Source organism: Ascaphus truei, chromosome 11, assembly GCF_040206685.1.
Source record: "Ascaphus truei isolate aAscTru1 chromosome 11, aAscTru1.hap1, whole genome shotgun sequence".
NCBI classification, from domain to species: domain Eukaryota; kingdom Metazoa; phylum Chordata; class Amphibia; order Anura; family Ascaphidae; genus Ascaphus; species Ascaphus truei.
In genome coordinates this window covers 10,151,365-10,175,866 of record NC_134493.1, presented here as the reverse complement: position 1 = coordinate 10,175,866, position 24,502 = coordinate 10,151,365, and the positions used below count along the sequence as shown (strand labels likewise).

The window sequence follows — 24,502 nt, the reverse complement described above, 5'->3', positions numbered from 1 at the left end:
ATATATATATATATACACATATATATATATATATACACATATATATATATATACACATAAATATATATATACCACAAAAAGTCACATAAACACACTTAATACAACCTTTTTGTATTAACAATTTATACATTTACATGGCCAGATAGTGGATTTACCCTCTGGCCGAGCAACTATTGGCCCAAGCAGCACATGTGTTTTTTTTTAAATTTCCCGCGCTTGCTGAAACAAAAAAAATACTCCCCCTCCCTACCATCTGATTGGCGCGCGCTCCCAGGCTTTGTGGGCGCGCGGCCAGACTCTATATATTAGCCCGCCCCCAACGAGCAGCCATTCCACGGAGAACACGGACACAGTAAGTATTATTTTAATTCTTTGTGCCTTCCCTCCTGTCCCGGTTATGTTGGTGTTAGCGGGGCGTTCTCCTGTCCCCCGCTCTTCCCCCCTCCCCCCCCCCCCCCGGCGGAAGATGAGAGCGGGGATGCCTCCCATGTCCCGCTTGCCCCTGTGTAAGGCCGCGGGGCGTTCTCCTGTCCCCGGCTCTCCACCCCCCCCCCGGCGGAAGATGAGAGCGGGGATGCCTCCCATGTCCCGCTTGCCCCTGTGTAAGGCCGCGGGGCGTTCTCCTGTCCCCCGCTCTTCCCCCCCTCCCCCCCCCCCCGGCGGAAGATGAGAGCGGGGATGCCTCCCATGTCCCGCTTGCCCCTGTGTAAGGCCGCGGGGCGTTCTCCTGTCCCCCGCTCTTCCCCCCCTCCCCCCCCCCCGGCGGAAGATGAGAGCGGGGATGCCTCCCATGTCCCGCTTGCCCCTGTGTAAGGCCGCGGGGCGTTCTCCTGTCCCCCGCTCTTCCCCCCCTCCCCCCCCCGGGGCGGAAGATGAGAGCGGGGATGCCCCTCAAGCGGGTAGGGGGGGCGCCCTGGTGGTGCTGGTCGCGGCCTTAACCCCCCCCCTTTCCGTGTGTGTCTGTGTGTGTGGTATATATACCTATATCTATATACCTATATCTATATATAGGTGTGTGTATATTTATATGGGAGTGTGTGTATACAGTACTGTATATGTTGCAGTATTACTCAGTGCCAGTCAGCCAACACATACAGTACTGTCAGCATCGGTCAGCCACACGTCGGTCGGCCATCCACGCCCCGGTCGCTCGGCCAGCCACGCCCCGGTCGGTCAGCCCCCCCCCCCCCCCACATGCCCCTCTAACTCCCTCTCGCACTCTCTCTCTCCCTAACCCTCTCTCTCGCATTAATGTATACAATGGGACCGGAGCATGTATGTAAAGCGAAACTGTACTTAAAGATAAGCACTACCTTTTTCCCACTTATCGATGCATGTACTGTACTGCAATCGTCATATACGTACATAACTGATGTAAATAACACATGTGTAACAGGCTCTATAGTCTCCCCGCTTGCGCACAGCTTCAGTACAGGTAGGGAGCTGGTATTGCTGTTCATGACGGTTGCATGACTGAGCTGCCGTTTGCCTATTGTTCGCTATGTCCTTACTCGTGAGTGTACTTAAAGTGAGTGTACTTAAAGCGGGGTATGCCTACAGATACATCTATCTATTTCTCTATGTATATGTGTGTGTGTGTATATATGTATGTATATAGATATATAGATATAGATATATAGATATAGATATAGAGAGATAGAGGAAAAAAGAGGAGAGAGCGCACGCCCATAGCGTAAAGGAGTAAATTTAATGAAGGGGGAGGGGGGGTAAAAAACGCACTTACAAGAAGTACAATAAAATCAAGCATATGTGATAATAATCACCACCATCCGGTCTAACTGCAAGCTCTTGGGGCAGTCCCAGGCTCCGTTGGTGAAGGAGCAGCGTCTCAGCAGGTTTCCAGGACTGATGTAAATCACCCGGTCAAAGTGCAGACTTTTGGGGCATTCCCAGGCTCCGTTGGCAAAAGAGCAGCGTACCAGCAGTTTCCCAGGGCTGGTGTGCTGTAGATAGTCCAAGACAAAAGTTCCGTATTGGTAGTGCCTGTAGCACTAGCGCTTGGATCAGTCCACTCCAGCGCTGGGTGTAGACTTCAATGTCGGTGCGTCTGACGTCATGACGCTCCCTGACGCGTTTCGTCAGTCTCGGCTAACTTTAGCGTCATGACGTCAGACGCACTGACATTGAAGTCTACACCCAGCGCTGGAGCGGACTGATCCAAGCGCTAGTGCTACAGGCACTACCAATACGGAACTTTTGTCTTGGACTATCTACAGCACACCAGCCCTGGGAAACTGCTGGTACGCTGCTCTTTTGCCAACGGAGCCTGGGACTGCCCCAAGAGCTGGCAGTTAGACCGGATGGTGGTGATTATTATCACATATGCTTGATTTTATTGTACTTCTTGTAAGTGTGTTTTTTACCCCCCTTCCCATCATTAAATTTACTCCTTTACGCTATGGGCGTGCGCTCTCTCCTCTTTTTTCCTTTTTAGATATCTTGTGACGTGGTGGTCCACACTGAGAGCTGCCGGAGACCCTGCACACCAGCACCCATATTAATCATCGGAACTATTTGAGGACTGGTTTATCCTTTCATTTGCTTTTTTCATGTGTTGTTGCTGTATGTTTGTTATGGGCCTATCTTATGTTTATAGGTCCGTATAACCTTTACATTATTGCTTAGACAATTTAGGTTTTACACTAGATAATTCCTACGTAGACATACATAGTGTATATGTTCCTTAGAGGCGCAGCTTTTTTCCCTTCTGTTTGATTGATATATATATCAATCAGAGACCCGGCGTTGCCCGGGATGTAAATGCGTAATAGGTAGTATCTACTATATATTTCTGAAAGTGTTCTATGTGTCCGTGTCTGTATGTGTCTCCCTGTGTCCCTCCCCGTGTCCTAGCGGCAATCTCATTGGACCTTGGCCAGGCCAATGAGATTGCTCCCTTGGGCCGCCCGCCCCCGCACACCTCTCATTGGCCTGAGGCAGAGTGAAGGGCACACACACACACACATCACTATACACACACACACACACACATCACTATACACACACACACACATATCACTATACACACACACACACATCACTATACACACACACACACACACACATCACTATACACACACACACACATCACTATACACACACACACACACACATCACTATACACACACAACCCCCCCACACACACGGTGTTACATACATTAGCGGGGCTCACAGTGTTAGCAGCACATCTCCCGCTCTCTTCCCCACCGGTCCCGGAGGCTCCGCCTGTTTCCCGCGCTTTCACCCCTCCCCCCCCCTCCACGTGGGAGCTGCCGGACGGGTGAGGGAGCGGCTTCACCTCCCCTCACCCACCCCTCACTCCACTTCCCCTCCCTCCCTCCACTTCACCTCCCCTCCACCCCCCCCTTAACCTCTCCACCCCCCCCCTTCACCTCCCCTCCGCCCCCCTTTCACCTCCCCTCACCAACCATCCTCCTCACCTCCCCTCCGCCCCCCTTCACCACCCCCCACCACCCCTCCGACCTCACCTCCCCTCCTTCAATGCCTTTCGTCCGCCCTCCTGCCTTTTGCCCACCCGCACTTCTGCCTTTCACCCGCCCACCGCTCACACCCCTGCGCCACACAGCCGCCGCACGCACTCAACAGACACCCGCCACTCGACACACACCCGCCGCCTCTCACCCACCCCACACACTCGACACTCACCTGCCGCATCCTGCCCCTACGCAACAATATCACTGACCAGCTGTCACCCACACTCGCCACACACCCGCCGCCTCACACCCTAGCAGGACCCCGACCAACAGCCAGCACTCACTATCCATGCGCCACCCGTACTGAACACCCACCTGCCGCCTCACACACGCTCACACCCTAGCAGGACACACGCCTCACATTTTCACATCACTTATGTCACCAAAATATACATTGTACTGTGGTGTGTTTACAATAAACCATTTTTATACAACATCGTATTAAATTTTCTTCCATCTTTCTTTTCAACATTATTATCCAACCTTTCCAACAAATAGTCACCTATTGTTCCACGATTTATAAATAATACTACCTATTACGCATTTACATCCCGGGCAACGCCGGGTCTCTCAGCTAGTTATTTATAAATCGTGGAACAATAGGTGAGTATTTGTTGTAAAGGTTGGATAATAATGTTGAAAAGAAAGATGGAATAAAATGTAATACGATGTTGTTTAAAAATGGTTTATTGTAAACACACCACAATGTATATTTTGGTGACATTACAGATGTAAAAATGTGAGGCGTGTGTCCTGCTAGGGTGTGAGGCGGCAGGTGGCGCGTGGGTTGTGAGTGCTGTCTGTGAGTGGGGGTCCTGCTAGGGTGTGAGTCGGCAGGTGGCGCGTGGGTTGTGAGTGCTGTCTGTGAGTGGGGGTCCTGCTAGGGTGTGAGTCGGCAGGTGGCGCGTGGGTTGTGAGTGCTGTCTGTGAGTGGGGGTCCTGCTAGGGTGTGAGTCGGCAGGTGGCGCGTGGGTTGTGAGTGCTGTCTGAGTGGGGGTCCTGCTAGGGTGTGAGGCGGTGGGTCAGTGATGTCGGTGCGTAGGGGTGTGTGGCGGCAGGTATGTGTCGAGTGTGGTGGGAGTCTGTTGAGTGCATGCAGCGGCTGTGAGGCGGTGGGCGAAAGCAGAGGCAGGAAGGCGGGCAGGAAGGCGAAGATTGGTGGGAAGGGGGGGAAGGGTGTGGGAGGGGGGAAGGGGGTAGGGTGTGGGAGGGGGGAAGGTGTGGGAGAGGGGAAGGGTGTGGGAGGTGGGAGAGGGGAAGGGGGTGGGAGGGGAGGAGGGAAAGGGGAGAAGGGGGGAGGGGAGAAGGGAGGAGCGGGGAGGGGAGTAGCGGGGAGGGGGAGAAGGGAGGAGCGGGGGGGGGAGAAAGGGGAGCGGGGGGGGAGAAAGGGGAGCGGGGGGGGGGGAGAAAGGGGAGCGGGGGGGGGAGAAAGGGGAGCGGGGGGAGAAAGGGGAGCGGGGGGGGGAGAAAGGGGAGAGGGGGTGGCAGTGGACAGGAGGGGGGGTGGCAGTGGACAGGAGGGGGGGTGGCAGTGGACAGGAGGGGGGGTGGCAGTGGACAGGAGGGGGGGGGCAGTGGACAGGAGGGGGGGGCAGTGGACAGGAGGGGGGGGCAGTGGACAGGAGGGGGGGGGCAGTGGACAGGAGGGGGGTTGGTTTTCATTAAATTGACGGGTCCCTCCTCTCCACTCCCCCTGTATCTTTCTCCGCTCCTGACCCCCCCACCCACCCCCCCCATGTGTAGCTCCGGTCCCCACTCTACAGTGTCTGAGAAACAGTGTAACACAGACACACACACAGTGTCCCACACACACACTGTCACGCTGTGACACACACACACACACTCACCTCTCCTTCTGGCCGCCGCCTTAGTTAGTCCGCGAGGGAGGAATGGGTCTTTCCGTCCGCCGCCATCTTAGGTGCCGCGTGGCAGCGGTAGGCTGCCCTGGCCAATGCCTGTCCCCGCGCCAGGGAGGTGAGTGTGATGGGGGGGGAGAGGACAGAGAGAGAGAGGTGTGTGTGTGTCCCTGTGTGTCCTTTGGCCCGTCACTCCGCCTCAGGCCAATGAGAGGTGTGCGGGGGCGGGCGGGCCAAGGGACCAATGAGATTGCCGCTAGGGACGCAGACATACAGTGCTTTCAGAAATATATAGTAGATATATATATATATATATATATATTTATTTTTATATACATATACTAGCTGAGAGACCCGGCGCTGGCCGGGACCTAAACCTCCTCTCCATGCTCCAGTTTCCCAGACCGCCCCCCCCCCCACCCCCTGCACAGCACACAGTGAGACAGTCGCACAGCGAGACACGCACACACCCAGTGAGACACGTGCGCGCACACTGTGAGACGCGCACACACACACTGAGATAACGCTGGTCCGGAAGGCGCTTCTCTCCAATCCGGGCACTCAGCCTGGTCGGTCACTGGCGTGGGGGGCAGAGCATGCAGCGCAGTCCGCCGGGCGCATGGCACCCAGGAGCATGCGCGAGCCGGCATCGGGAGGACAGTGAGGTGCCCGATGAGCGGGAGCAGCCGCGCGTGTGCGTGCACGGCCAGGCCGCTGGGCGGCTCTGAGCACACGTGCAACACGCAGGTGCCAGGGGGGCATCGGGGAAAGGGAGGGGGGACCGACACAGGGGCCAGTGGGGGGGGAGTGACACCCGGGTGAGTGGGGGGGGGGAATTACACCTGGGGCAGGGGGGGACAATACCCGGTGGGGGTGATACCCGGGGGCAGTGGGACTCAGCGGGAGACAGAGAACAGGAGGGAGAGGGAGAAGAGTGGCTGGGCGGCGGTGTGTGTAGGAGGGCCGGTCAAGGCCACAGAAGCAAGTCAATGAGAGGATGGCAGACCACGGAGCAGTCTGATTGGCCAGAGCCTGAGCGACAGACCAATCATATTGCCCCTAGAGACGGACATACAACGGTTTTAAATATATATATAATCTATATATCTTCCCTATACCTACACCGAAATAAATAACCTATACTGCTTTATTCCAGATCTGACTCAATCTTCAGACGGGACACATTGGAACCCCCCCCTAACCCAGAACACAGGTAAGTAACGCCTCCCCTCCAATGTATAACATTGCGTGACTGAGGGTACTTGGACTTTGAGGTACTGTGGATCAGGTAAGATACCAATGGTGATTACTGCTTTAGACATTGGGAAGTGGGAGCATCCAGACACACATGTAACAAGGACTACTTGTTGTATAATGTAATACAATATTTTTTTTTTTTAAATGAATGTTCTTACTATGAATGTATTAAATTTGTTGTATGTTTACTTTTTTTTTAGGTCGGGTAAAGGTGGCGAGTAGATTTTTCGTTTATATGTCGACATTTCTGTCTCTATCTCACGTTGCCCGTGATTTAATTTTCCTGCTTTCCCTGTCTTTCTCTGCTCCTACCTGTTGCTCCGCTCCCCCTGTATTTTATTAGTGTGGATGTGTGTGCATGTATTGGTGTGTGATGTGTTTCTTCCTCCATCAGCTTGTCATATTCCACTCTCCAGCATTATTCCTTTACCCCTCCCTCCCCTATTCTAACCTTGCTGGACAGTGGAGGGGATATGCTAAGGGTGGTCTGACTGGGTGGGTTTTATGTGTGGGTGGGTGGAGGTTTATAAATACATGATTAGGAGGGGGAAGAGAGGGGGCTCGTGAGGTAAAATGGGTGGGTGCTTGCGGACAATACCGCCGACATGGGGGGGGGGGGGCGGGGGGGACCCTGCTTCAAATGGTTGTCCCGTCCGTAAGATTTCTGTTGGCGGCCCTGATCTTAATAGACACATGCATAATAGCATGTGGAGTGAACCAGCTAAGCATAGCTGTATGCATTAGGTTGCACCAGTAACATATCCATAACCATTGCAGCAAACAATCAGAGGCTTTATAGAACTGGATACGGTCAGAGCTGTCTTGAGGATTAAAATACTAATTTAGTGATCCTCTATTTGCAGCTCTGAATAGAAATATATAATAGCATACTTGAAAAAATTGGACAATGGTACAATGTCATTAGTATACTATTATCTTTTTTTATTAGAACAATATTGCCTAATACGTTGTTGTGATATCTCTTGTACAACCTCTGGGATCTAACTGTTACTACAATTCTACTCACTATCCACATGTGACATTCTGGCAACTTTTTTAGTGGCACCTCTGGGTAGATGTGGGCGAAATGTGAAACGGAAGTGACGTCACGTAATGGACGCCGCTCCGCTCACACGTCCCCTGTCACATGTGGTGGCGGCGATACCCGTCGGCGCCGCTCCTATTCGCCGCGCACCCCCCACACCCCTCCTCACACCTCTTTGCTGACATGCGGCGGCAATAGCTGCCGCTCCTAAGGACCGCTGTTCTGCCGCCCGCTGCCATGCCGCGCATGCGCAGTTGTGATGGCGCCGCTGACGGACGCCACACATGCTCAGAAGCGGCTGGCAGCGGCGTCGTTCCCCCCACACGCTCCTAACTGACGTGGGCGTTTGCGGGCCCCCTGCGCCTGCAGGAAGCTGTGGCACACGGCGCAAGCCGCGCGGCACAGGGGCTCGGCGCAGGGCGGGCTGGGCAGCGGACGTGTAATCTCGCCCGCGGCCGGTCACTCATGCCCGTGCCTGGCGCATGTACCCCGCGGGGGGAGAGGGGTGCACAGAATTTGCGTAAGGGGGGGTCGGGGGAGGGGGTTGCGCAGAATTTGCAGGAGGGGGGAATGGGGGAGAGAAGTGCTGCGCAATTTTACACCCCGCCCCTGGCTGCAGCAGGACACACACACACTGACTGACCTACACACACACACACACACACACTGACTGATCCCCACACACACACTGACTGACCCCCACACACACACACACACACTGACTGACCCCCACACACACACACACACTGACTGACCCCCACACACACACACACACTGACTGACCCCCACACACACACACACACACACTGACTGACCCCCACACACACACACACTGACTGACCCCCACACACAAACACACTGACCCCCACACACACTGACTGAATGACTGAATTACACATACACTGACTGACAAACATACACACACAAACACACACACACATATTCACACTCAGTGCAAATAGCTAATAATACATGGGATGTGTGCCGAGCACGCGCATTATAAGTCAAATGTATTTGCGTTTTGTCAATGAAATTGTATTTTGATTTTTAATTAAAACATCACCAATACAAATACAATTTCTGTGACAAAAGTCAAAGAAGTTTCACTTACTATGCGCGTGCTCGGCACACACAGGTTTTTCTTTATACAGTATAGTGCTGTGACTGTGATATGTGCTTGTTGGATATATGTTTTTTGCATCCTGATGATATAACTGCCACTATATGCATAATTATGTATACCAATTCTATAACGTGTTAAGATATATGTGATGCACACCATTGATCATAATATCTACATGCATAATTTCAGGTGGATTGAACCAGCTAAGCATTGCTGTATGCCAGTGTGTCCCAATCATGTCTGTTTGGAGGAAAGCTTGAAGAATTGTGAAAAGTCTCGGGGAACCCCTATCTGGCTGACATATTAGGTTCATTTTACACCTCACAAGCACCTCTATTTCCCAACCTCTAACCATGTACTACGCTCCCCTCCATCTTACTCCCTCTGCCGCCTCACATGTATTTCTCCCCTGAGTCTCACTATTACTCCCTCACTCACCCCCTACCTTCCCTAAATTACCCCACTGTCACTCTACATCCTGACAAAATACCAAAACAGCTATCCACCATAAATACATAAAACTACTCTGCCCCGCAAAACGTTTTAACAAAGACCACTGCCACATTTCATTTAAAAAAGGCCACCATAGATGAATACATTTTACAAAGACCAAATTCACCCACAATACAGATTTAACAAAAAAATTATGTTTCCACGATTAAAATCATCATGTCTATTAACATTTTATAAGATACTAGCTGAGAGCCCTGGAGTTGCCCGGGATGTTTGTGGTGTGGGGGTGGCATTTGGGTGTGGGTGTGGTCCACGCGGGCCATGGTGGTGTGCGCTGTTACTGCAATTCTCAGCCACCATCAGCACCCACATCAGCACCTTTGCACCTCCCCCATCGCCACACCCACATCAGCACCAAACCCTCCCAAATCACCACCCCGATACAATGACAATCAGTACAGCCACCGCAGCATTACCAACGCACACAGCCATGGCCCGCGTGGACCGCTCCCCACCCAAATGCCACACACACACCACAAACATCCATGGCAACGCTGGGGCTCTCAGCTAGTATGGTGTGTGTGTATAGAGATAGAGATGGGACAGATGGAGGGATCAGGCTGGAGATGAAGGAAAGTGTGTGTGGGGGGGGGGGGGAGCTGCTTACCTTACAGCATACAGCAGCTCCCTCATGGAAGCCGGGAGCCTCGGACCAGAGCCGGACAGAGGACATGTGGAGGGGGGGGGGGGGTGAGCAGCACGGAACATGTGCAGGGGGGGGGAGTGAGAGGTGTGCAGGGGCGGGCGGTGAGTGTGTGAGGCCAATAAGAGGTGTGCGAGGGCAGGCGGGCCAAGGGACCAATGAGATATCCGCTAGGGACAGGGAACACAGTGAAACATACAATGGTTTCAGAAATATATAGTAGATGGGAGCCTTGGATACTCCTGACAAGATGAAGGAATCAATCCCACAAATATCAACTTTGAGATAAAGTATAGTTCCCAAGACTCTAGAGCTTTAGCTCAGACATTGACAGTTATAGGAATCAAACTCCCAGGGTGGATACACCCTTCATCCCTCTTCACCCCTCTCCCCTCCCTCTACACCCTCCATGTCTTCTCTCTTTGAGGACCTCAATTTTAACAGCCACGGTTGGCTTTCTTTTACCCCCAAAATTTTTTATTGTATTAGGCTGTGAAATTTGTTTGTCAAACATTTCCTGTATTACTGCCTAAAAAAACTTATTGGGAAAAAATCTGATCATGTCCCCCACAGCACCCCTTATCTTCATAACTCCCCCATCACCCATATAAATCCTCATACACCCACCCTCCCCCGGCATCTCAAATCACTCCCCCCTGTATCTGACTTCAATCTCCCCATCCCCATATGGCTACCTCAGGTGGCGACGAGCCGGCAGGAGGCAGACAGCAGAAGGCGGCTGCGTGAGGCAGAGAGAAGGCGGCTGCTTGAGGCAGTGAGAAGAAGGCTGCGGAGGCGGCTAGAAGGCGGCTGCTTGAGGCAGTGAGAAGAAGGCTGCGGAGGCGGCTAGAAGGCGGCTGCTTGAGGCAGTGAGAAGAAGGCTGCGGAGGCGGCTAGAAGGCGGCTGCTTGAGGCAGTGAGAAGAAGGCTGCGGAGGCAGAGAGAAGAAGGCTGCGGAGGCAGAGAGAAGACGGCTGCTTGAGGCAGAGAGAAGGCGGCTGCTTGAGGCAGTGAGAAGAAGGCTGCGGAGGCGGCTAGAAGGCGGCTGCGTGAGGCAGTGAGAAGGCTGCGGAGGCGGCTAGAAGGCGGCTGCGTGAGGCAGAGAGAAGGCGGCTGCGTGAGGCAGAGAGAAGGCGGCTGCTTGAGGCAGTGAGAAGAAGGCTGCGGAGGCAGAGAGAAGGCGGCTGCTTGAGGCAGTGAGAAGAAGGCTGCGGAGGCGGCTAGAAGGCGGCTGCGTGAGGCAGTGAGAAGGCTGCGGAGGCGGCTAGAAGGCGGCTGCGTGAGGCAGTGAGAAGGCTGCGGAGGCAGTGAGAAGAAGGCTGCGTGAGGCAGAGAGAAGGCGGCTGCTTGAGGCAGTGAGAAGGCTGCGGAGGCGGCTAGAAGGCGGCTGCGTGAGGCAGAGAGAAGGCGGCTGCGTGAGGCAGAGAGAAGGCGGCTGCTTGAGGCAGTGAGAAGAAGGCTGCGGAGGCGGCTAGAAGGCGGCTCCGTGAGGCAGTGAGAAGGCTGCGGAGGCGGCTAGAAGGCGGCTGCGTGAGGCAGTGAGAAGGCTGCGGAGGCAGTGAGAAGAAGGCTGCGTGAGGCAGAGAGAAGGCGGCTGCTTGAGGCAGAGAGAAGGCGGCTGCTTGAGGCAGAGAGAAGGCGGCTGCTTGAGGCAGAGAGAAGGCGGCTGCTTGAGGCAGTGAGAAGAAGGCTGCGGAGGCGGCTAGATGGCGGCTGCGTGAGGCAGTGAGAAGAAGGCTGCGTGAGGCAGAGAGAAGGCTGCGTGAGGCAGTGAGAAGAAGGCTGCGGAGGCGGCTAGAAGGCGGCTGCGTGAGGCAGTGAGAAGGCTGCGGAGGCGGCTAGAAGGCGGCTGCGTGAGGCAGTGAGAAGGCTGCGGAGGCAGTGAGAAGGCGGCTGCGTGAGGCAGAGAGAAGGCGGCTGCTTGAGGCAGTGAGAAGAAGGCTGCGGAGGCGGCTAGAAGGCGGCTCCGTGAGGCAGTGAGAAGGCTGCGGAGGCAGAGAGAAGGCGGCTGCGTGAGGCAGAGAGAAGGCGGCTGCTTGAGGCAGAGAGAAGAAGGCTGCGTGAGGCAGCGAGAAGGCGGCTGCGGGAGGCAGAGCAGGAGGTGGCTGCATCACACAGTATCAAAGACTATAACTGGATACTGACTGTTTGTGAAACGTGTCTCGAAGATAAAAATACACATTTTTAGCGTTCTTCTATTTGCAGCACTGAATAAGGAAGGTCACGCGCTTTGCGTGTAAATTTTTTGCCATGTCAAATGTGAACTTGACAGAATCTTGCCTGGAGTTTTCTGTTGGCCGTTGTTTTGAATCTTACGATAGGCTCAAAGAGACTTTGGAATCATTGTGTCAGCGCACCCATCAGCTGTTTTCTATCCATTCAAGCATTAAATTTCAAAGAAGTGACAATCGTCTTGTTTATACAAAAATTCATTACCGATGTAAAAATGGTATTAAATCACGACAGACGGGAAAAGGATTGCGACCCAACCAAAGTTATTTTGGCCTAGGATGTAAGAGTGAAATTGTGGTTGTATACAACAAGGTATTAGATAACCTGTCTATAAAAAAAGCTTGCTTTGAACACAATCATGAAGTTTCACAATCTGTGTTTTCGTTTTATCCGGAGCAAAGGCGGCTGACCGTCGAAGCTGAAAAATTCGTGTGTAATGCCTCTGCCTTGCGCGCTAATCAGAAGTTAGTCGCAGAACAGGTGCGTACTATATTTGGCAAACATGCAACATCGCGCGACATTTCAAATTGCATTGCCAAGAAACGCAAAGATGTTACACTGTCACAGGTAGAAAAAGTGGTAGATTTTCTTGACAACGCTCGTCTGAAGGATCCTGATGCTTATCTGCAAATCATAACCGATGATGCTACTAACTTGGTTGATGTGATTTTCTATCAATCTGGTGAAATGCGAAATTGGTATTGTCAGTTTCCTGAACTTGTGGAGCTTGATGGAACGTATAGGCTGAATGACTCTGGTTACGTTTTATACCTATTTACTGTGCTGGATGGTAATGGCATTAGTAGGGTTGTTGCGTGGTGTTTTCTAAGTATGGAAACACAAGAAAATGTCAGATTATGTTTTGAGGCATTTCTAAACTCTAATTCTTCAGTTGTTGGCAAAACTACCGTTGTTCTTCTAGATAAAGATTTTGAGTCGGTTGATTGTACACACAAAACATTTTCTAATGCTGAAGTCCTTTTGTGCCAAGTGCACGTTGAGCGAAACTTTAATTTGCTGCTTAAAGGATTGCATCTTAATCGTATGGAGTTGTCAGCGCTCGGCATGGCGGACGTTACCATTGAGTCTTTGAAAACACGCATTCTGAAATGCCTGAAAATTCTCTTGTTTACCCATGATTCCAGTTTGTTTGATAACGTTTGGTGCAACTTGTTGTCGGATGACTTGGTACCCGCAGACTTCAAAAGCCGTTTCACCAAAAATTGGTACAGTTGTCGGAAAATGTGGGCATACTGTTTTCGCAAAAATTTAAAAACTTTTAAGGTGAATGATACCAACCGAATTGAAGCGCAAAACAAGCACATAAAAGATGTGGTACGCAAATACTCGTGCATGTTCGAATGTGTGAAAGGCTTGTTTACTTTTTGTAGCTTGCATAAGTTCAATGTGGACCATCGTGAGTATTTAAGCAAGTGCAAAACGATTATTGTAGAAGAGGGTGCCGATGCGCTTGTTGACCTTGTAAAGAAAAAAATTTCAGAGTTTGCCTCTCGGCACATTTTGCAACAGTATCATGTTTTTCGAGAAAAACAGTCACTTTTTTCGGTGTGTGTGGATGGTAATGGTGCCAGGGTTACGTTTGGCTCTGTTGATCATTATGTAACAGGCGATTGTTTCTCTATTTGTTGCTGTGAATTTTTCAGTCAAATGAATCTTCCCTGCAAGCATATGTTTGCTGCCAGGGATTACCTTAAATTGACGCTTATTGATGTGGATGTTGTTTCAGATCGTTTCAAAAGGCAAAATGTTTCAACCACCATTTTTCCTAGTATTTTAAAACCTGCAAAGGAAAACATCATTGTGACTTCTGTTAAAAAGGTCAACACAAAACCCCCATTGACCGTTTCGGAAAAGTATTCCACAATGTATACTGTGTGCAAGCGTATTTGTGACTTGGCAAGCAAACTCGGCAACGAAGATTTTAATCTGAAGCTGGCTTTTATGCAGCAGATTTACTTGAGCTGGAATGAAGAAGGCTTTCCATCCAAAACACAGAAACCAAGTGAAGCTGTGGTTGTTAATGACGAATGTGGGATTCAAAATTTAATGGAAAGTGAGCAGACATCCAAAGAACATGCATTGTTTGAAAAAAAACAAGTTTCACCTTCTGCAGTGCAAACAAAACCTGATTTAAGCAACATTTTCTTTAGAAGGCAACGGAAAATTGTTGGAAACGTCAAAGGATTAACTGCTTCTCAACGATCATTCAGGCGAAAGAAGAATTTGTCCCATCTGAAGCTAACGGAAGTTGAAGAAAATTCATTGCGAGTGGGTTCATCTATTATTGAAACTGTAATTGTTAAAGCAGCACAATTGATTAAACTTGGGCACGGTCGCAGTCATCCGCAGGACCCTCGCATGGCTTTCAAACGTACGCTTTTTACAAGTAGCAGAGAACCAGTTGTGCAGATTATACCGTTTGAAAACACGTATGTTACTGTTAAGACCAGTGGAGCCAACACTATCAGTTTGTACTGTGGCAAAAAGCTAGATGTGGCTGATAGTGACAAACCTGGTAATCGGTTTATGAGTTTGTACTCCAGGGCTGCTTCCTTGTTAACCTTTCCTGAATCGCCTGCTTCGTGGATTGAATTTATTGCCTGGCCCACTACTGAATCTAACTGTCCTCGTGAACAGGCACTAATAGCTGTAGCATGTGCGGTTGATTTATGCAGAGGGGCTGATCCAAGTTCCAAAGTGTATAACCTAGGGCAAAAATTCTCAGAATATGCCATTCAATGCTTTAGAAACTTACATTTTATGATTTTTCCGTCCTCAAAATTTTTTGAAAGGATCTCACAACATAGTTCAGTTCGGGTTGCACTTTACTGCGTTTGCAAACAACCTGATACGGGTTTGTTAAAAATGATTAACTGTCATATGTGTGATGATTGGTACCATCCTGAATGCACGGATGTGCCTCCTACGTACGATCCTGTTTGGGTTGACTTGAACTACCCTTGGTTTTGCAAATTTTGCAGTGATGAGCCTGCCGCCCAAAAATTAAACAATCCTGTGCCCTGCTGCCCTACACTAGATTTGCAGCTATTTCCTCAAGGGGGGATATTTACAGCTGATGGCAACACTGTAGTGATGCAAAATACTTGCAGTATTGACGCTTGCATTACCCCATTTCATGTGCTTAATATTGACTCATCGATGGCCTTACAACGCTACTTTTTATCACATGCACATAAGTCTGTGGAAAAAATGGGAGAAGTTTTATCTCTGTCAATTTTTGGGAGATTCAGTGAGGCCAAAATGTGCTGGTTGAATCACATAGGAAAAAAACCTGCAGGAAATGTGATTGACGTGTGGGGCGATTTGGACAACAATTTCACTTTGTTTTTCCAAGATTTAGTTCTGACTAAAGTTTGCAGCATTTGCACAAATTCTGAGTGCAACTTTTTTGAATCGGAAAACATTGAAAAGGGTATAGCATTCAATCGTCTGGTCACCAATTCATTCCAAGGCACTTTAGAAAACGCTGTGCAGCAGTGGGCAGAACCTTATTCGTCAGATTGCCGCTATTTTTTTCCCGGATTAAGTACATGTGGTGACACTATCGTTGACTTAACTGGAAGCTGCCCAGGGATAAGGAGTTACTCCCACCGTGAAATCATTTCTGAAATTCCACCATTTTTAATTTTACAGACTGGAGATTTGTGCTCATTGGAAGACTTTTTGCCTGAACATTTGGAATTTTTTGGCACCAAGTTTGATTTTGTAGGAACTGTGCATCACAGAACAAATCATTTTCTCAGTTCTGTTGTTTTCAAAGGCTCACGGTTATATTACGATAACAAGTCTAAAACGCTGTTCAAAACTCCCTGGAAAGAGCGTGCCTCCATTGCATTTTATCTGAAGTCTGATATTTTGCATTGATTTTTGCGGTACAGAACTAGGCAGACGCATGTTGTGCGTACCCTTGTTTTTTTTTAAACATTTGCTTGTGAAGTTTCCTGTCAGCATGCAATAACTTCCCTAAACTTGAGAGAGAGCATGTTGACTTGAGTTCTTTGTTTCGTCGTTTGAATTCTGCATCAATGTTGATTAACATCCAAAAACTTGAGTAGGGCCTCATTGTTGCTGTAGTTTTTTTATACGTGCTGTTGCTTTGCCGTTTGATAATTTTGTTGCATGAAGAGTATAATAGAAAATGTTGACAAAACACGTAAAAAAAAAATTCAAGAACGTGGCCAATAACCAGAGTTGTGCAGCCGCAGGTTATCTCAGCTCCAGCGGGTGATAAGAAGTGTGTGTGTCTGTGTACAAGTGTGTGTACAAGTGTGTCTGTGTGTGTACAAGTGTGTCTGTGTGTGTACAAGTGTGTCTGTGTGTGTGTACAAGTGTGTCTGTGTGTGTGTACAAGTGTGTCTGTGTGTACAAGTGTGTCTGTGTGTACAAGTGTGTCTGTGTGTACAAGTGTGTCTGTGTGTACAAGTGTCTCTGTGTGTGTACAAGTGTGTGTCTGTGTACAAGTGTGTGTGTGACATAAATTACTAAAGCAGAGTCAAAGGCAAGGTTTAATAACGTTCCCAAGGTAATGTTAGTTTTTCTATAATTGTGTACCCATCCCTAATGGAAGACATACAAACAAAAAGAAATTTTAATAGACATGGAGAAAAGGTGAGATATACTTTTTTAACCAAAGGTTCCTCCAGATGGAATTGTGGGTCTAAAAGATTCGAATTAGATAATCCTTATATATTTCCCATGTCTGTTTTATATTCGGCCTGTCTGGAGCTGGGCAAATACAACCTGCATGAACCTTCCTCCCAACTCACCCCACCCGTCAGTGGTTACACGTTCTACAATACTTGCAGGTAAGATGCAGTGATTGAATCCATGCAACAATTAACTTACTAAAACTACAGTATGTACTGTTACCCATGTCACGCACGTTTCCACCAAAACCCTTTGACCCTCCAAACCTTGTGTACTGTAAAACATCTAGTCATACGACAGTGAGTCGCCAATTACACTACATGAGTGACTCTAGCCATTGAGTTGAGTACTTTTGATCATGCGTTGTGTAAACAGACGTGCGGGTTTTGCCGGGACAGTACCTCCTGTTGCTGGTCTGTGCCGAAAATGTCCCTGTTTTCGGGCATGGTCCCGGTTTTTAGGTGCAGAGCGGAGTTGAGGCGAGGAGGATGTGGTGGCGGTGAGGAAAATGCGCCACCAGCATGTGAGTATTTTCTATTGAATAATTAATGAACCACATGGGATTGGATTGAGGATGTTCGCGGTGGGGCTTTGTGCAATGGCGTCTGCCTCCCCATACACACACGTCGCTGTGGTGTGTGTGTGTGTTTAAATTGGAATTAATTAAATTAATTTGTTTGTGTGGCTACGTTGAAATGCAATTTTTGAAGCATTACTTATTTAGTGACATGTACAAAATTCTAGATGGGACAAATCAGCAATGTAGAGACAAACTGAAACGAATGTAACTTCTCCGCTGGAAGGTAGGGTGACCAAACTTGCCTGTTTCGCCATGATGGACTTTTTTTTGTAGTCCTGTCCCGGAAATGTGTCCGTTGGCATTTGTTGAATATAAGGGTGGGGCATTGCATAGCACCCTTGACATCCTTCAACCAATCCCCTGCGGCCATGATTGAATTCTACCAAAGCACCGGCCCTGCCATACTCCTTCAACCAATCCCCCATTCAACCAATTATAGAATGCTGGGGAGGATGGGGGGACTAGGTGCTGGTGTTGGTTATGAGGTGATGGGTGAGGGCCAGGGGGAGCGCCGAGTGCATCGCACACCACCAGGCAATAAGGGTGCAGGTGATTGGCTCTTTTGAGGCATGAGCACAGGGGATAGGACGGATGCCGGGCAGAGTGGGTGCGTGCATTTTTCCATGGGATGGCAGTGATGGTACAGACCCGTGACATTGACTGCCACGAAGAGGACAGTGTGTCAGACTGTCTGTAGCTGCTCAGTCTGCTCTGTATGAGTCTTCTTCTCTCCCTCTCCTTGTACCGCTCCTTCTCCCACTTTTTCTCTCTCCCTTTCTCATTTTCGCCCTCTCCCTCTTTCATATCACTGTAATCCCAGGGGCAGAACTTTGATTTATTTTTGGTGCAAATATATCGCATTTAAAATTAAGTTTTGAACTTCATATTTGACTTTGTGCACCCTTTTTCATGCAGTGTGTGCACTCACAATGGACACGGTGTTGTCTGCCACGAGGATGACTTTTGCCAGAATACCAGTTTACCAAAGGTTAGTACAGAGAATAATAAAAAATAAGTTTAAAAGCTATTTTCTCATCCTATTTTTTTGGTCAACTGTTTTAAAAAACACAATAACACATATATTGACATATGTTCGCTCAAACATATACGTGGTGTTTGCCACGAGGAAGACTTTTGCCAGACCACCTAAAAACATTCATCAAAGTACCCTAAAACGTAAAAATAAAGATTCCGAAACGCAATTGTCGTTGACAATCCTTTCTCTCATCCCTATATTGTGGGTATGTTCTAACTATTTATTTTCTTATTTTTCATATGAGGAGGAAGTCCCTAACCTTCAGACACACCAGGAGTGCTGTTTTATAGACGCTCACAGGCCGATAGTTGTGAATTGCAGGCACAGATTTATCTGGTAAGTACTGCAAACATTCTTTTTCGATGGCCTTCGACATTTTATTTGACGGTTTACATCAAAGTGCTCCATCTTTCTCTAGCGCCCCCCTGCAGCCCATCTGCCTCACCATGCTGCCCCCTGCACTCCATCAGCCTCACTAGGCCGCCTCCTGCACTCCCCATGGTTCCTGCAGTCCACCCTTACTCTCTGCCTCACCCACCCTCACTCTCTGCCTCACCCAACAAAACTCTCTGCCTCACCCACCCTCACTCTGGATATTTTAATGTACCCGGTATATATTAAGTGCCCTATAAATACACTGAACTAAATATACCTATACTGCTTTCTTCCAGATCTGACAATCTTCCCAAGGGAGACATAGGAATCCCAACTATCCCCAGAAGACAGGTAGGGAACACCTCCCCTACAACATATAACATTGCGGGAATGAGGTACACTACCTGTTTTTATTGTGTTTGTTTTTGTGTTTTTTTTTCCGCCCACATAAACTTGATGCCCCGGCTGTAATGTACAAGTTGATGGTCCCATGCAAAGGCCCCACCTCAATACACACAATCGCAAACTGCGGCACCCATCTCTATACACACACACACTGCAGGGGTATCACGTGATGCAACACTGTTTGCCGTACGTCTCGTTGGCATGGCAACGGCGGCGTCACGTGAGGTAATTTGTTTGAGAACAAATTTTTGACGGTGTCCTGGCTGTTTCAAATTAAAAATTTGGTCACCCTACTGGAAGGTGGAAGATAAGAGCTGGCAGTTGAAGGCACTCTTTGTCTCTGCCCACCCTTTCCCACCGCATAGCACCCGGTGATCTGTCGCCCCTCTCCCATCTTTCGACGTGTATTAGCTCAGGGGGAGTATTCAGGAGATGGGTGATCTCGAAGCGACACACAGTGACGCGCGCACACACGCATTGTAACGCACACGCAGTGTAACGCACCCACACAAATTTTTGTGGGGGTTATGCATGATTTCTGTTGGCGGCCCTGAGGGGGAAGAAAGTAGAGATTTAATGGGAAGAGGTAGAATGAATAATATAGCATCTAATAAAGCATCAATGGTGACTTTATTAGATAAAGATCATTATAATATTCCTTTTTTTGGTATGTCCATTATAATATTCATTTTTTAGTAATGTGATGTGTTGTATTAATATTTATTTTTGAAGTGTCCCATCTTTTAAGTGTCAAAATGTGGCCACCCTAATCATGCTGTAAACCAGGGTTTCCCAAACGTATTTTTTTCAATGACCCGGTTATTTTTGAACGTCTCCTTCGTGACCCACTAAAAATGTTATCGCCTATACTGGCCTATAGGGCCTGCACAGACACAAACACACAGCCACTGATACACACGCAGCCACTGACAGACATATACAGTATAGAAGTTGCAAGCATATTTTATCCATTATGTAATGTCCTCCAACCCTACCAGTGCCTAATGCCCTCCCTTGACTAATTCAACACACAGTTACTGTACAGTATATACTGTAACGTTATAGTAGAATATAGTATATACTTTAGTGAGACATACTGAAGGCCTTCCATCATCTAATCCTGGTGAAATTATTTTGTCTTTCAGAGATTCATCAGAACGGTAAGGGGGGGGGGGGGGTAGTGCAAACTTATTGAACTGCGTGCATAATGTAGTAACAGTCAATAGTTTGTTATGCTCTCACCCTCTCTAAATGGCAAATTAAGTACAGTACAAAATCCAAGAGAATGAGAATGTGTATGGAAAGAAGTAAGTAATATTTAATGTCATAATTTATCAAATATTAATACCGAGTGTGACACGTAAACACTTGTACCCCCCCTCCCAATCGCAGATTGGTGTGGTGCATGTAGATACGTATGTTACCATGAGTGTGATGCGTGTACCTGTATGTTCACAGGGGGCCAGAGACGTCACAGTTGGAAACCTGGGGTGCACCTGGAACGTATTTGTTCAGCGCCAAGAGGGATCCTCACAGTGGTGGGAATAGGCCCAACTGGAAACATACCATTAGAAACACACACAATGATGTATGCTAACATATTTTCTAATAGCAACAATAATATAGAAAACATATTGGTAATCAAATCCACACATGCAGATTTTGAACATATGCAATGCACATATAATCCAGAATTAGATAACTCCCCTAAATATGGTAGTGGGGTATAATTAACACAGTTCAATAATAGTGCTCTAATGTCCATAGATATTTCAAAATGTAGATGTAAAAATAATTCTTGATTGAAGATGGATAATTGGCTGGATATTAGTGATGTGAGTAGGTAGGTATATTGGTGGGTGTATGAGCAAAACCTATAATTAATGTCCTGGGATGTACAGTAGCGACATTGCTTATTGAAGCAAAAGCCGCCGGCTCCATGCGGCTGGGAAGCGGGTAGCCGCGGCGCGTGGCGGCGCACTGTGACGTCACAGTAACATGCGCGCCCGGCTTCCCCGTCTTCCCCGTCTTCCCCTGGCTTCCCCGACACCCCTGGAGATCAAATGAAGGTAAGCGGGGGTGCGGGGAAGCAGAGGGGCATAGCAGGAGCCTTGTACGGGGTCGGGAAGGGATTTAAATTGCGCGCGAAGTGGAGGGGGGGTGCGTGGGGGAAACGCGGCGGCGCGCGGTTGTTACTGGCGGCAGCTGGGGTAGATCTCGGCGTGCCGTCGTGATTTAGTGCAATAAACAATGTCGGTGCTGTATAGTGGATGGAGATATATACCAACCCCTCCATCTGCACTCCCTATTAGGACTAGGTATGCAATCACCTAAGTGCACCAAACATATACCTCCATGTACAGCATAAAGTACATAAACTCACGTGAACCATGCCTGTAGTATCTTCCAAATGGCGTGCTTCTGGAAAGTTAGAGTAAACCTCAGGTAGCCACAGATGTAGAGATGCAGAGCACAGCAGAGAAGCAGAATTCCATAAGGCAGCAGCGGTATAATAAAAGATTCCTTTATTAACATATCATGTTGCAAACAGGGATGGGTGCAAAAAACCTCCTATTACGTGTTTCACTGCCAGGGTGTGCAGCGCACAGCAAATAAGGAGGAGCAGGTCTTGCAGAAAAATAGTCCTTTATTTGTAATTCATGGTGTGGGACAACAGCAAACCTTCAACGCGTTTCGTTCAAGGAACTTTATCAACCACTTCTTGATAAAGTTCCTTGAACGAAACGCGTTGAAGGTTTGCTGTTGTCCCACACCATGAATTACAAATAAAGGACTATTTTTCTGCAAGACCTGCTCCTCCTTATTTGCTGTGCGCTGCACACCCTGGCATTGGATCTACACTCTAATACAGCTGCACGCTCTGGAGGGGAGACTGGGGAAGGAAAGAATACTACAGTGAGTACTACACCTGGGGCTACCTAATGAGGAAAGAGGGGGCTGTCTTTGGCAACCCACTCCTACCTTCAGGGTACCTTATGCCCACTTAAAGGCACAGTACCATAGTAAAAATTGTTATTACCCAGCTAACACTCCCTTCCTTCAATATAGTCCCAGCACTTTTGGAGCACCATCACAAACATACTATTACGTGTTTCACGCCTGTGTGGCGCTTCGTCCCAACTCCCCTAAATCCCCCAAAGTCCAAGGGCTGCAGGTACTCCCTCCCCAAGGGTCAAATGCAGCGCTGCCCCATTATAATGTTGATGCACTTTAGTAAAGATACTTTACGGTGTTCCAGGACCCCAGGATGATGAAAAACTAATGATTTGATAGTTTAGCTGCTCCAGTGATGCACTGCAGCACTGGTGGTGTTGACTCCTGCAGATGTCCCACCTCACAGCCCAGTCTCGCACTGGATAGAGGTGGCATGCTCTCAGATCACAAAATGTGGATGGTACACTGCAATGCAGTCCTATGTCCCTGTCTTGCACCACTAACTAGAGGACAGCATCCCTATCTAAACAACACAATTACAAAATTAACTATTACTAATTTCTAATTTACTAATGTTGAATTTACTAACTTATTAACTTCTAAGTAACTACTGTCACTCACTTATCTTTACTAACTGCTAACTGTTCCTTTCTTGAACTGCATCACAGGCTTAGGGCTGGGACCTGCTGCGCCCGTCGGCACGGGCGGCTGCACGGGAGTTAACCACCAGCAGGGGAATCCCTACATTGCCGGTCCCGCTCCACACTGGCTGCACAGCTGACTACAGGCTGTGGCGCGTCAGCCGCTATGGGATACCAGAGAATGGTGTTCCCTAGCGTTGACGCGTCGCGTGGTGTGGCTGTGAGCCAATGGGGAGGGGGGCTTCGGGAGGAGGGGGGGCTTCGGGGAGCGGGGAGGAGTGTGGAGTGACAGCAGCGTGAGTGCGTGTGTGTGTGTGTGTACCTGCGTGTGTCTGCGTGCGTGTGTATGAGTTGCTTACCTTTGGCAGCTCCAGCTCCAGCACAGGTCCGTGGAGGGAGGGGGGGAGAGAGAGAGAGTAGCGGATCTGTCCGCTCAGGCCACGCCCCCTCCCGCTCATGCCGCCCACCTCCCTCCCCCTCCCGCCCACATCCTGCTCCCTACAGACCGCATATCGCGGTCTGTGTCTGTCAGCGCCCCGCCTGTGCAGCACGGGAGCGCTGACGGAGGGAGCGTGGCCTTAGCCTAACTCACTCATCTTGGAGGAAATCTCTCCCATTGGTTGCCTTGCAACACATGCTGCAGCTTTCGAGGCAGCTGACACTTGTAGTTCCCTTAATGTGATATACTCCTATGGAAAGGTAAGGGGTACCAGCGGAACACAGGTTATACATGCAGCACATCATTTATTTTTTATTTTTAATCACTAATGTTCCCTTGTCGATCAACTAAATAAGTATGGGTTATTTCACAGTTAATACTTTAAATTAATATTTGCACAAATCCACCCAAAACTAATCCCACATAATGGTTACCTGTAGCAAAAACCAATTTCATTAGAGGTTTTTTTAAAAAGAGTATATAGAGTCATATTTTTCACAATAGAATGCAACACTGCTGAGGCAATGTAGAACTACCGTAGGTTGTAATTCTGGCAAAAACTGTAGTGTACTGAACAGCAGCAGCAATGATACACACTTGATTTGTCCTGTATGAGTAGCCAATTACTATAAATTTGTGACTCTTGGTGTACAGTAGATCATGGCCTAATATTGGTAGACGATGCAGGCATACAATTATAACAATATTCAGTGCGATAATTAATATGGTAAATTATCTTTATTTCCAGACGCTGATGTCAAACAAGCCATTACGAAGAAGAAACAGACAAGATTGAAAATTGTGAAGATGAGGCAAAGCTGTTTTTTAAAAAAAAATAAAAAATTTCCTTATTCACATCCAAATGAAACTATTTATTCTTTAAATATACTCTTTTGGTTGTTCACGTTTGCCATTTCGAAAACACTTACTGTACGATAGTAATATACCGTAAAGATGTTTGGCAATGTAAATATGTTAAATATATAGAAACTAGCTGATATACCTGGCGTTGCACGGGCGTGGAAGGGCAGGGGGCATGGAGTGGAGGGGAGGGGCGGAGGGGCAAAGGACGATGGGGGGGGAAGGGCAGGGAGGGGCACGGGGGCATCACGGGCACCCACTGACACAGGTGTATCACAGGCACCCACTGACACGGGGGCATCACAGGCACCCACTGACACGGGGGCATCACAGGCAC

At 48.7% G+C, this 24,502-nt stretch overlaps 1 long non-coding RNA gene across 1 annotated transcript; it reads left to right on the top strand.

Moving 5' to 3' along the window:
* Positions 1-18,777: 18,777 nt before the first annotated feature.
* Positions 18,778-24,121, top strand: LOC142462937 (uncharacterized). Its single transcript, XR_012787292.1, has 4 exons — positions 18,778-18,825; positions 19,161-19,215; positions 20,415-20,429; positions 24,053-24,121. It is a non-coding gene; the product is annotated as an uncharacterized LOC142462937 (long non-coding RNA).
* Positions 24,122-24,502: the final 381 nt, after the last annotated feature.